The 14,859-nt window shown below is 46.0% G+C and overlaps 1 protein-coding gene across 2 annotated transcripts in view; it reads left to right on the top strand.

Annotated features, from left to right (window-relative positions):
• The window catches only part of LOC126109777 (uncharacterized), a 51,650-nt gene that overhangs the window by 13,615 nt on the left and 23,176 nt on the right, over positions 1–14,859 (top strand). The window contains exon 1 of one of the 2 annotated variants that reach the window (XM_049914834.1): positions 7,190–7,316. The exons of the other annotated variant lie outside the window; for it this stretch is intronic. The gene's annotated coding sequence lies outside the window, so the exon portion shown is untranslated. Of the gene's footprint in view, positions 1–7,189; positions 7,317–14,859 lie in introns of those variants that run through there. 2 annotated transcript variants of the gene reach the window in all.

Below are 14,859 nucleotides of genomic sequence, written 5' to 3'. Positions count from 1 at the left end.
ATTTTACCCCTGCCACCTTCAGCCAACATTGTCAAAAGCTTTCTCTATGTTTACAAATGCTAGATACGTAGGTTTGTCTTTCCTTAATCTAGCTTCAACGATAAGCCGTAGGATCAGTATTGCCTCACGTGTTCCAATATTTCTACGGAATCCAGACTGATCTTCCACGAGGTCGGCTTCCACCAGTTGCTCTAGTCGTCTGTAAAGAATTTGTGTTAGTATTTTGCAGCTGTGACTTATTAAACTGATAGTTCGGTAATTTTCACATCTGTCCACACATGCTTTCTTTGGTATTGGAATTATTATATTCTTCTTGAAGTCTGAGGGTATTTCGCCTGTCTCATACATTTTGCTCACTAGATGGTAGAGTTTTGTCAGGATTGGCTCTCCCAAGGCTGTCAGTAGTTCTAATGGAATGTTGTCTACTCCCGGGGCCTTGTTTCGACTTAGGTCTTTCAGTGCTCTGTCAAACTCTTCACGCAGTATCCTATCTCCCATTTCATCTTCATCTACATCCTCTTCCATTTCCATTATATTGCCCTCAGTCATTGACTGGAAATGTTTATGTTCGGCAACGTGGAGATAATTATTGCCATTCGTGTTCCCAGACGACGATGGGATTTTTACGGACGACAATGCGCCATGACAGCGGGCTACAATTCTTCGCGATTGGTTCCCGACAATTCGAGTAAACAGTCTGGCCCCCCACATCGCCCATCATGAATCCCACCGAACACACACGGCACGTAATCGAGAGCTTAGTTCTTGCACAAAATCCTGCACGGGAAACACACATTTATCAATGGCTATAGAGGGATCATGGCTCAATATTTCTGCACGGAGCTTCCAACGAGCTGCTCCCTACGCCAGGCACTTTTCCATGACTTCTGTCACCTCATCGCATTATTTTTCCGCTGCTAAAATGAATGCTTGCCAGTTAAGTACGCAAAAGAACTTGCCCCCTTCTAACACCCGTGTACCGCAAGTCTCTAGAGGAACGGAAGGTTCCAAATGATTGGAAAAGAGCACAGGTAGTCCCAGTCTTCAAGAAGGGTCGTCGAGCAGATGCGCAAAACTATAGACCTATATCTCTGACGTCGATCTGTTGTAGAATTTTAGAACATGTTTTTTGCTCGCGTAACATGTCATTTCTGGAAACCCAATATCTACTCAGTAGGAATCAACATGGATTCCGGAAACAGCGATCGTGTGAGACCCAACTCGCTTTATTTGTTCACAAGACCCAGAAAATTTTAGATATAGGCTCCAGGTAGATGCCATTTTACTTGACTTCCGGGAGGCGTTAGATACAGTTCCGCACTGTCGCCTGATAAACAAAGTAGGAGCCTACGGAATATCGGACCTGCTGTGTGGCTCGATTGAAATGTTTTTAGCAAGCAGAACACAGCATGTTGTTATCAATGGAGAGGCGTCTACAGACGTTAAAGTAACCTCTGGCGTGCCACAGGGGAGTGTTATGGGACCACTGTTTTTCACATTATATATAAATGACCTAGTAGATAATGTCGGCCGGCCGGAGTGGCCGTGCGGTTCTGGGCGCTACAGTCTGGAACCGAGCGACCGCTACGGTCGCCGGTTCGAATCTTGCCTCGGGCATGGATGTGTGTGATATCCTTAGGTTTCTACATCTACATCTACATCCATACTCCGCAAGCCACCTGACGGTGTGTGGTGGAGGGTACCTTGAGTACCTCTATCGGTTCTCCCTTCTATTCCAGTCTCGTATTGTTCGTGGAAAGAAGGATTGTCGGTATGCCTCTGTGTGGGCTCTAATCTCTCTTATTTTATCCTCATGGTCTCTTCGCGAGATATACGTAGGAGGGAGCAATATACTGCTTGACTCTTCGGTGAAGGTATGTTCTCGAAACTTTGACAAAAGCCCGTACCGAGCTACTGAGCGTCTCTCCTGCAGAGTCTTCCACTGGAGTTTATCTATCATCTCCGTAACGCTTTCGCGATTCTGAATGATCCTGTAAAGAAGCGCGCTGCTCTCCGTTGGATCTTCTCTATTTCTTCTATCAACCCTATCTGGTACGGATCCCACACTGCTGAGCAGTATTCAAGCAGTGGGCGAACAAGCGTACTGTAACCTACTTCCTTTGTTTTCGGATTGCATTTCCTTAGGATTCTTCCAATGAATCTGCTTTACCGACGCTCAACATTATATGATCATTCCATTTTAAATCACTCCTAATGCGTACTCCCAGATAATTTATGGTATTAACTGCTTCCAGTTGCTGACCTGCTATAATGTAGCTAAATGATAAAGGATCTATCATTCTGTGTATTCGCAGCACATTACACTTGTCTACATTGAGATTCAATTGCCATTCCCTGCACCATGCGTCAATTCGTTGCAGATCCTCCTGCATTTCAGCGCACGGAGTTCTAAGTTCTAGGCGACTGATGGCCTCAGAAGTTAAGTCGCATAGTGCTCAGAGCCATTTTGAACCATTTGAACCAAGATAGTGTCGTAAGTTCCATGCGGCTTTTCGCGGATGATGCTGTAGTATACAGAGAAGTTGCAGCATTAGAAAATTGCAGCGAAAAGCAGGAAGATCTGCAGCGGATAGGCACTTGGTGCAGGGAGTGGCAACTGACCCTTAACATACACAAATTTAATGTATTGCGAATACGTAGAAAGAAGGATCCCTTATTGTATGATTATATGGTAGCGGAACAAACACTGGTAGCAGTTACTTCTGTAAAATATTTGAAGTGGAAGGATCATATAAAAGTAATTGTTGGTAAGGCGGGTGCCAGGTTGAGATTCATTGGGAGACTCCTTAGAAAATGTATACCATCAACAATACTTGAGTATTGCTCGTCAGTGTGGGATCCGTACCAGGTCGCGTTGACAGAGGAGATGGAGAAGATCCAAAGAAGAGCGGCTTGTTTCGTCACAGGGTTAATTTGTAAGCGTGATAGCGTTACGGATATGTCTAACAAACTCAAATGGCAGACTCTGCATCGCGGTGTAGCTTGCTGTCCAGGTTCGGAGAGGGAGCGTTTCTGGATGAGGTATCGAATGTATTGCTTCTCCCTACTTATACCTCCCGAGGAGATCACGAATGTAGAATTAGAGAGATTCGAGCGCGCACGGAGGCTTTCCGGCAGTGGTTCTTCCCGCGAACCATACGTGACTGGAACAGGAAGGGAGGTAAAGCAGTGGTACGTTAAGTGCCCTCCGCCACACACCGTTGGGTGGCTTGCAGAGTATAAATGTAGATGTAGTTGTAGAAGTATCATAACATTCAGCCAAGTGCTTCAGTACTGCCAAACCTACGGGTTACCGAAGGGGTTACTTAAATTTCTTAGAGCTTCTCAGTATTCGCAGAAGAGCACAAGAAACATGTGCAAGCGATAACGAGACTTGAGGATTGCGATGCGGGTAGCATTTCTCCTATCCACGCAGAAATCTGCCGACAACATATTTAGTACAATTTTGGTAAACATTTTTGGAATACAGTGATCAATAGATTATTATATTTTGACTAAAGTTCAGTCTTGATCACACCATTAACTTCGTAGCAGCTGAGGAGAGCTCCACCTACCATCCTAAGGGAGCCATGGGTCTGATGATGGTTATGTAAAAATAACCGAAACCGGTTACCTAAATCATTGAAACATAAATGGTGTGATCAAGATTGAACTTTAGTCAAAGTATAACATATTTAGTGTCGCATTTGGACCGTGCTGTACAAGTTCCGTGCGATACCAAGAAGTTTCGCTGGTGAAGTATGTGCCAGCGCTTGTCAGCACTGGAGCCGCTAGCAGCTGTTTCTGCCAAGCCACAGCTGACGCACCAAGTGCAACCGCTTCCAAGGTCTCCGAGCTATTTCTGCTTGTGCGTGCTGCGCCAGCGAAACACGTCACATCGCGTTGGTGGGGTCTAGGGAGACAGATTAGTCATACGCTTCAGTCAGCCACAGGATGAACTTACACGGTATCTCGGTGCAGCAGAGTGCCGCGTGCCATTACGAATCAATAAAAGCTACGGCTGTTGTCTATTAACCGCAGTAACGCCGGAGTGCCGACCATTGAACCAACGGCGTTTTTCTTTGTGGCGAGATTGTTCAGTGACGTGTTAAACACCAGCTTTCTCCTCCGGATCCCGAAACACTTCCAGAATGAAATTTTCACTCTGCAGCGGAATGTGTGCTGATATGAAACTTCCTGGCAGATTAAAATTGTGTGCCGGACCGAGACTCGAACTCGGGACCTTCGCCTTTCGCAGGCAAGTGCTCTACCATTTGAGCTACCCAAGTACGATTCGCGAGTCATCCTCACAGTTGTAATTTCCTCAGTACCTCGTCTCCGACCTTCCAAACTTCACAGAAGCTCTCCTGCGAACTTTGCAGAACTAGCACTGCTGGAAGAAAGGATATTGCTTAGCCACAGGTAGGAGAGGAGGTGCTGGCGGCATTAAAGCTATGAAGACAGGTCGTGAATCGTGCTTGCGTAGCTAGGATGGTAGGGCACTTGCCCATGAAAGGCGAAGGTCCCGAGTTCGAATCTCGGTCCGGCATTACAGTTTCAATCTGCTAGGAAGTGCCAAAATACTTTGTTGACATCCACGTACATAGGGAAAAACGACCATCGTAATTATGTACGAGAAGTGCGAGATTTCAGGGAAAGATTTAAGTCTTCATTTTTACCACATGATATTCCAACTTGCAATTGTCTGGAATTTCTTTTCCCAGTCCAGGAATTATTTATCGCCATAAGAATTGACTCACTGTATTCCTAGCATATGCACAGCCTAGCGTGAACTAATGCAAAAAAAGAGAAAGCAACTGGGAATATGTTGTTGTTGTTGTGGTCTTCAGTCCTGAGACTGGTTTGATGCAGCTCTCCATGCTACTCTATCCTGTGCAAGCTTCTTCATCTCCCAGTATCTACTGCAACCTACATCCTTCTGAATCTGCTTAGTGTATTCATCTCTTGGTCTCCCTCTACGATTTTTACCCTCCACACTGCCCTCCAAAGCTAAATTTGCGATCCCTTGATGCCTCAAAACAGGTCCTACCAACCGATCCCTTCTTCTAGTCAAGTTGTGCCACAAACTTCTCTTCTCCCCAATCCTATTCAATACCTCCTCATTAGTTACGTGATCTACCCACCTTATCTTCAGCATTCTTCTGTAGCACCACATTTCGAAAGCTTCTATTCTCTTCTTGTCCAAACTAGTTATCGTCCATGTTTCACTTCCATACATGGCTACACTCCATACAAATACTTTCAGAAACGACTTCCTGACACTTAAATCTATACTCGATGTTAACAAAGTCCTCTTCTTGAGAAACGCTTTCCTTGCCATTGCCAGTCTACATTTTATATCCTCTCTACTTCGACCATCATCGGTTATTTTACTCCCTAAATAGCAAAACTCATTTACTACTTTAAGTGTCTCATTTCCTAATCTAATTCCTTCAGCATCTCCCAATTTACTTCGACCACATTCCATTATCCTCGTTTTGCTTTTGTTGATGTTCATCTTATATCCTACGTTCAACTGCTCTTCCAAATCCTTTGCTGTCTCTGACAGAATTACAATGTCATCGGCGAACCTCAAAGTTTTTACTTCTTCTCCATGAATTTTAATACCTATTCCGAATTTTTCTTTTGTTTCCTTTACTGCTTGCTCAATATACAGATTGAATAACATCGGGGAGAGGCTACAACCCTGTCTTACTCCTTTCCCAACCACTGCTTCCCTTTCATGCCCCTCGACTCTTATAACTGCCATCTGGTTTCTGTACAAACTGTAAATAGCCTTTCGCTCCCTGTATTTTACCCCTGCCACCTTCAGAATTTGAAAGAGAGTATTCCAGTTAACATTGTCAAAAGCTTTCTCTAAGTCTACAAATGCTAGAAATGTAGGTTTGCCTTTTCTTAATCTTTCTTCTAAGATAAGTCGTAAGGTCAGTATTGCCTCACGTGTTCCAACATTTCTACGGAAACCAAACTGATCTTCCCCGAGGTCGGCTTCTACCAGTTTTTCTATTCGTCTGTAAAGAATTCGCGTTAGTATTTTGCAGCTGTGACTTATTAAACTGATAGTTCGGTAATTTTCACATCTGTCAACACCTGCTTTCTTTGGGATTGGAATTGTTATATTCTTCTTGAAGTCTGAGGGTATTTCGCCTGTCTCATACATCGTGCTCACCAGATGGTAGAGTTTTGTCATGACTGGCTCTCCCGAGGCCATCAGTAGTTCAAATGGAATGTTGTCTACTCCAGGGGCCTTGTTTCGACTCAGGTCTTTCAGTGCTCTGTCAAACTCTTCACGCAGTATCTTATCTCCCATTTCGTCTTCATCTACATCCTCTTCCATTTCCATAATATTGTCCTCAAGTACATCGCCCTTGTATAGACCCTCTATATACTCCTTCCACCTTTCTGCCTTCCCTTCTTTGCTTAGAACTGGGTTGCCATCTGAGCTCTTGATATTCATACATGTGGTTCTCTTCTCTCCAAAGGTCTCTTTAATTTTCCTGTAGGCAGTATCTATCTTACCCCTAGTGAGACTGCGAATATACGCAAGCTAAAATATTTGGAGGAAAGTAGTGTTATAATTTCTGAAATGCCTCGAAGCAAACGGTCTGTTGTGTCATAACCTGCACGGATATGGAAAATATCTTAATTGAGGAATACCACTGGCTTCTTATTCACAAGGTTTCTATATCTACAGCCGGCCAGTGTGGCCACGCGGTTAAAGGCGCTTCAGTCTGGAACCGCGCGACCGCTACGGTCGCAGGTTCGAATCCTGCCTCGGGCATGGATGTGTGTGATGTTCTTAGGTTAGTTAGGTTTAAGTAGTTCTAAGTTCTAGGGGACTGATGCCCTCAGATGTTAAGTCCCATTGTGCTCAGAGCCATTTTTTCTATATCTACATCTACATGGATACTCTGCAAATCACACCTAAGTGCCTGGCAGAGGGTTCATCGGACCAGCTTCACAATAGTTCTGTATTATTCCATTCCTGAACATCGCGCGGAAAAAAAACGCACATCTATATCTTTCCGTGCGAGTTCTGATTTCTCTTATTTTATTATGATTATCATTTCTCCCTATGTAGGTCGGCGTCAACAAAATATTATCGCATTCGGCGGAGAAAGTCGGTGATTGAAACTTCGTGAGAAGATTGCGCCGCAGCGATAAACGCCTTTTTTTAAATATGTCCACCCCAACTCGTGTTTTATGTCTGAGACTCTCTCTCCCCTATTTCGGGATAATACGAAACGTGCTGCTCTTCTACGAACTTTCTCGATGTACTCCGTTAATCCTATCTGGTAAGGATCCCAGACTGCGCAGCAAACGTTTTGTGTATGTTTATACCAGAACGCTGCTATTTTTTGAGGCTTGATTCAAGAGTTGTGCTTTTACGCAATAAGCATTTTTCGGCTGCAAGGCCGATTTGCCGTGATTTGCAATTACACAGCGCTATTAACTTGTACAATTTTTACGTTACACATCTTACTGGTTTGTAACAATGTGTCGAATACGTACTTCCCTACCTGATCTTTGGCGTTGTAGTTGTCAAACATTCTGAGTATTGCATTTGTAGCACAGACTGGGTTTTGTATATTCTCAATAGTAGATGTTGTTCATTAATTTTTGTTTAACTTCTCGTTTTCTATCAATCTGACAGCTTTACTGAACAAGCAATGATCACACGCACGGCACAGCGGACACACCAGGAACCGCGGTGTTGGCCGTCGAATGGCGCTAGCTGCGCAGCATTTGTGCACCGCCGCCGTCAGTGTCGGCCAGTTTGCCGTGGCATACGGGGCTCCATCGCAGTCTTTATCACTGGTAGCATGCCGCGACAGCGTGGACGTGAACCGTATGTGCAGTTGACGGACTTTGAGCGAGGGCGTATAGTGGGCATGCGGGAGGCCGGGTGGACGTACCGCCGAATTGCTCAACACGTGGGGCGTGAGGTCTCCACAGTACATCGATGTTGTCGCCAGTGGTCGGCGGAAGGTGCACGTGCCCGTCGACCTGGGACCGGACCGCAGCGACGCACGGATGCACGCCAAGACCGTAGGATCCTACGCAGTGCCGTAGGGGACCGCACCGCCACTTCCCAGCAAATTAGGGACACTGTTGCTCCTGGGGTATCGGCGAGGACCATTCGCAACCGTCTCCATGAAGCTGGTCTACGGTCCCGCACACCGTTAGGCCATCTTCCCCTCACGCCCCAACATCGTGCAGCCCGCCTCCAGTGGTGTCGCGACAGGCGTGAATGGAGGGACGAATGGAGACGTGTCGTCTTCAGCGATGAGAGTCGCTCCTGCCTTGGTGCCAATGATGGTCGTATGCGTGTTTGGCGCCGTGCAGGTGAGCGCCACAATCAGGACTGCATACGACCGAGGCACACAGGGCCAACACCCGGCATCATGGTGTGGGGAGCGATCTCCTTCACTGGCCGTACACCACTGGTGATCGTCGAGGGGACACTGAATAGTGCACGGTGCATCCAAACCGTCATCGAACCCATCGTTCTACCATTCCTAGACCGGCAAGGAAACTTGCTGTTCCAACAGGACAATGCACGTCCGCATGTATCCCGTGCCACCCAACGTGCTCTAGAAGGTGTAAGTCAACTACCCTGGCCAGCAAGATCTCCGGATCTGTCCCCCATTGAGCATGTTTGGGACTGGATGAAGCGTCGTCTCACGCGGTCTGCACGTCCAGCACGAACGCTGGTCCAACTGAGGCGCCAGGTGGAAATGGCATGGCAAGCCGTTCCACAGGACTACATCCAGTATCTCTACGATCGTCTCCATGGGAGAATAGCAGCCTGCATTGCTGCGAAAGGTGGATATACACTGTACTAGTGCCGACATTGTGCATGCTCTGTTGCCTGTGTCTATGTGCCTGTGGTTCTGTCAGTGTGATCATGTGATGTATCTGACCCCAGGAATGTGTCAATAAAGTTTCCCCTTCCTGGGACAATGAATTCACGGTGTTCTTATTTCAATTTCCAGGAGTGTAGATCTGTGTGAGTAGTCTTTGCTTGTCATGTTATCTATAACTGTGTTCTAAAATTTCGAAAAATTTGCAATAAAATTTATGCCAAAGTTCTGTTTGTTCGTTTAGGATTTGGCTTGGTATGTTTGTGTGTGTGTATGTATGTGGTTTTGGGTGTGTGTGTGTGCGTGTGTGTGTGTGTGTCTATTTTTCATTTTTTCTAAAATGATCATTATTGCGCGTTTAGGTATTATATATACGAATTTAAATGCGTGGACGAACTGGTTCACGTTATTGCTTTCTCTTTCCACGTGGCAGAAAATTGTAGAGCGATATGTCTTGCTCTTTGTGATATTTTCTGGATATCCGAGCAGGAAATATCGTTCTGTTTGGCCTATACATAATGTTTCACAGTCATTACAATTGATTTTATAAATGCGTAAGTGTACACTGTTTATTTTCTTTTAGTGGAATGGATTTGTATTTTTATATTGTGTACGGTACGGTATGTAAATCTTACTGCAGTTTTTTTTAATAATGAATTTAGCTCCTCTGATATATTTCTATGTATGTTCGTGGTACATAAGGGATCTTCCGATTTGTTGGTGTTTCTCGAGTTAAATTTATGACAGCATGAATTCGGGTACGTGTAGGATTTTTATATTTCCACATCTCTGCCTACACATAAATAAATGTAAATGTCGGTAGACTGCCGGCCGGAGTGGCCGAGCGGTTAAAGGCGCTGCAGTCTGGAACCGCACGACCGCTACGGTCGCAGGTTCGCATCCTGCCTCGGGCACGGATGTGTGTGATGTCCTTAGGTTAGTTAGGTTTAAGTAGTTCTAAGTTCTAGGGGACTTATGACCACAGCAGTTGAGTCCCATAGTGCTCAGAGCCATTTGATTTTGTCGGTAGACTATGGCCTCCCGTCGGGTAGACCGTTCGCCTGGTGCAGGTCTTTCGATGCGACGCCGCTTGGGCGATTTGCGCGTCGATGGGGATGAAATGATGATGATTAGGACAACCCAACACCCAGTCCCTGGACGGAGAAAATCTCCGCTACAGCTGGGAATCGAACCCGGGCCCATAAGATTGACATTCTGTCGCGCTGACCAATAAGCTACCGGTGGCGGACATACCTACAGGCCTCAAAAATACTGCGACTAACAGAAATTATGGGGGCTGAACTATCAAAGGTCGAAACAACAGCAGCTTTTGCTCAACAACTTTTACTGTACTGACTATATTGGGATTAGAATTTTGTGATCTATGTGGTTGAGGCTTTCAAGTTTTTTTTTCTGTATAGCTAGTTGTTGTAATGGTAGGTTTTGCAATCTGTTAATCATTGTGTGACAATAAGCGTGCTTGTGTGTTTTTGGATAACAGTATTTGCTTTAACAATGTTACCTGCGGTCGTAGGTTTTCTGTAAATGTAAAAGTAATGTCTACTGTTAATGTTTATTTTGCATTGTTAGGTCTAGGAAGTTGATCGATTAATCGTGTTCATGTTCTATTACGAATTTCAAATTGGGATGAAGTTGGGTTCCGGTTGCACGTACCTGTTTTATGTCGCCGTTAGGAGCGTCTAATAGTAGCATAGTGACATCTACATATCGTGCTCTCGACACAGGATGTTAAATTAAGTTGACTCTACAGGGTGTTACAAAAAGGTACGGCCAAACTTTCAGGAAACATTCCTCACACACAAAGAAAGAAAACATGTTATGTGGACATGTGTCCGGAAACGCTTACTTTCCATGTTAGAGCTCATTTTATTACTTCTCTTCAAATCACATTAATCATGGAATGGAAAGACACAGCAACAGAACGTACCAGCGTGACTTCAAACACTTTATTACAGGAAATGTTCAAAATGTCCTCCGTTAGCGAGGATACATGCATCCACCCTCCCTCGCATGGAATCCCTGATGCGCTGATGCAGCTCTGGAGAATGGTGTATTGTATTACAGCCGTCCACAATACGAGCACGAAGGGTCTCTACATTTGGTACCGGGGTTGCGTAGACAAGAGCTTTCAAATGCCCCCACAAATGAAAGTCAAGAGGGTTGAGGTCAGGAGAGCGTGGAGGCCATGCAATTGGTCCGCCTTTACCAATCCATCGGTCACCGAATCTGTTGTTGAGAAGCGTACGAACACTTCGACTGAAATGTGCAGGAGCTCCATCGTGCATGAACCACATGTTGTGTCGTAATTGTAAAGGCACATGTTCTAGTAGCCCAGGTAGAGTACCCAGTATGTAATTATGGCGCTGAATCGAGGAAGTACAGTACATACTGACGAAACTAAAATGAGCTCTAACATGGAAATTAAGCGTTTCAGGACCCATGTACACATAACATCTTTTCTTTATTTTTGTGTGAGGAATGTTTCCTGAAAGTTTGGCCGTACCTTTTTGTAACACCCTGTATATTTCTAGATTACCAAAAGGTTTTTGACAACCCTGCTCATAAGCGGCTTCTAATCAAAGTCCGCGTATTATTGTCTCAGTTGTGCGACTGAATTCCTGATTTCCTGTCAGAAACATCACACATTCTATAGTAACTGACGCAGATTCATCGAATGATGTGTTCCTGATCTACATAAACGATTTGGCAAACAATCCGTGCGGCGTTCTTGCACTGTTTCCGGATGATGTAGTCACGTGTCTAGTAACGCCATCAAAAGATCTAAGCGAATTACGAAATTACTTGCATAGGATATCTGCGTCGTGTGAAATTTGGCAGTTAATGCTAAGCATTAAAAATTGCATGAATACACTCCTGGAAATTGAAATAAGAACACCGTGAATTCATTGTCCCAGGAAGGGGAAACTTTATTGACACATTCCTGGGGTCAGATACATCACATGATCACACTGACAGAACCACAGGCACATAGACACAGGCAACAGAGCATGCACAATGTCGGCACTAGTACAGTGTATATCCACCTTTCGCAGCAATGCAGGCTGCTATTCTCCCATGGAGACGATCGTAGAGATGCTGGATGTAGTCCTGTGGAACGGCTTGCCATGCCATTTCCACCTGGCGCCTCAGTTGGACCAGCGTTCGTGCTGGACGTGCAGACCGCGTGAGACGACGCTTCATCCAGTCCCAAACATGCTCAGTGGGGGACAGATCCGGAGATCTTGCTGGCCAGGGTAGTTGACTTACACCTTCTAGAGCACGTTGGGTGGCACGGGATACATGCGGACGTGCATTGTCCTGTTGGAACAGCAAGTTCCCTTGCCGGTCTAGGAATGGTAGAACGATGGGTTCGATGACGGTTTGGATGTACCGTGCACTATTCAGTGTCCCCTCGACGATCACCAGTGGTGTACGGCCAGTGTAGGAGATCGCTCCCCACACCATGATGCCGGGTGTTGGCCCTGTGTGCCTCGGTCGTATGCAGTCCTGATTGTGGCGCTCACCTGCACGGCGCCAAACACGCATACGACCATCATTGGCACCAAGGCAGAAGCGACTCTCATCGCTGAAGACGACACGTCTCTATTCGTCCCTCCATTCACGCCTGTCGCGACACCACTGGAGGCGGGCTGCACGATGTTGGGGCGTGAGCGGAAGACGGCCTAACGGTGTGCGGGACCGTAGCCCAGCTTCATGGAGACGGTTGCGAATGGTCCTCGCCGATACCCCAGGAGCAACAGTGTCCCTAATTTGCTGGGAAGTGGCGGTGCACCTTCCGCCGACCACTGGCGACAACATCGATGTTCTGTGGAGACCTCACGCCCCACGTGTTGAGCAATTCGGCGGTACGTCCACCCGGCCTCCCGCATGCCCACTATACGCCCTCGCTCAAAGTCCGTCAACTGCACATACGGTTCACGTCCACGCTGTCGCGGCATGCTACCAGTGTTAAAGACTGCGATGGAGCTCCGTATGCCACGGCAAACTGGTTGACACTGACGGCGGCGGTGCACAAATGCTGCGCAGCTAGCGCCATTCGACGGCCAACACCGCGGTTCCTGGTGTGTCCGCTGTGCCGTGCGTGTGATCATTGCTTGTACAGCCCTCTCGCAGTGTCCGGAGCAAGTATGGTGGGTCTGACACACCGGTGTCAATGTGTTCTTTTTTCCATTTCCAGGAGTGTAGTACAAAAAAGTCAGCTAAATTTTTTTGTTACATGATGACTCACAATTATTTAAAGGTTGTCATTTGAACTAAATACCGTACTTTGGGATTATAATTGCGAACAACGTTAATTGAAATTATGACAAAGAAAATGATATGGGAGAGGCAAACCAAACACTGCGTTTTGTTGGCGCAGTCTTCAGAAGAGGCGGCAGATCCACTGAAGGGACTAGGCATGTTCGTTCTCTTCTGGAGTATTGCTGTGCGGTGTGGGATCTACATCAGATAGGACTGACGCAGCATGTCGAAAAAAACTCGGAAGGCTAGCTCGTATTGTACTATAGCGAAATAGCGGAGAGAGGGGTTCGCAGATATGATACACGAGTTTGGGTGGCAATCATTAAGACACAGTCGTGGTTCAATACGACCATATTTTTTCATGAAATGTTGATCGTGAAGATTGTCCTGCGAATGCTAATATCTTTTCTTGACTCCCATTTAAAAGGGGGGAGATGACCACCGTAATGAGAGAAATCAGAGATCGCACGGAGAGCAGGGGCGGGCAGGAATCCTGCACATGTGCGGTGCACTTGCACGCGTGCAGTTAACAGGTGTTCCGCGTGCACACAGGGGCAAGCTGGCCACCCTCTTATCTCCCATCCCCACCACACCTTCTCTCCGCTGCTTCCTCTGTAAAGCGTTTTGTTTCCTAGCTTGCTTTATTGAGTGAATGAATAAGGTTAGTAGGAGTGCTTGAAAGAAATCATGGTTTGAAAGAGTACCTATTACCTACGATACGTTTTATTTAATTATCACAGGTGGAGTTTACAATACGTTTAATATCCGGAACAAAATTTCTACATACAGACAAACGCAAACAGTTACGTAAATTTTCATCACTGATGTTTGCTCTTAACCGAGACTTATTAATTCAGCAAATGGTTTTCCAGCTCTCGCTATATTAAGCGCAATCTTATAACTTGCACATACCGCTGGGCTATTATTGTTGTCGTCCTGAAAACTTGAAAACAGTGCTCCATAAACAGTTAGATGAGAGACATGACGAGAGGAAATCGCAGATCTCTCGTGACAACAGCAACTACGACAAATTCAAATGGCTCTGAGCACTATGGGACTTAACTGCTGTGGTCATCAGCCCCTTAGAACTTAGAACTACTTAAACCCAACTAACCTAAGAACATCACACACATCCATGCCCGAGGCAGGATTCGAACCTGCGACCATAGCGGTCGCGCGGTTCCAGACTGTAGTGCCTAGAACAGCTCGGTCACTCAGGCCGGCCAACTACGACAGATTCATCTGGTATCGTCAGATCGCTCTTCTTAAGCTCAGTCAATTCCCCATCCGCTCAGAATCCGACAATAAATTGTACTCGTCCTTGTGAAATTTATTATAATGGCCTTCAATACTAAACTTCCGTTGACCAGCGAGAATACTGCCACATATTAAACATTTCGAATTTTCACGTTTTTACACAAAGAAAAAATGATTCTCCCATTACTTTTTAAAAGATAGCAAATCTCCACTTCTCCGTTTCTCGAAATACAACGTTCACTACATAGTGCTCGCTTCGCATCAACGTCCGCAGCTTAGCCTGGCACTACACTGCCGCAACCTGCCGGCTGTCGCCACAGCCCCGGTCGACGCCTGCACGCGAGCAGCACACGCGCAGCGCTGTGCGCTCATGAGCCGCGTGCAACGTTTGCCCGCCCCTGGGTTAGAGGGTTAGCTGCCCTCTGTATTAAAA

The sequence above is a fragment of the Schistocerca cancellata genome, chromosome 12, assembly GCF_023864275.1.
Source record: "Schistocerca cancellata isolate TAMUIC-IGC-003103 chromosome 12, iqSchCanc2.1, whole genome shotgun sequence".
Taxonomy (NCBI): Eukaryota; Metazoa; Arthropoda; class Insecta; order Orthoptera; family Acrididae; genus Schistocerca; species Schistocerca cancellata.
This window is presented reverse-complemented; position numbering and strand designations above follow the sequence as displayed.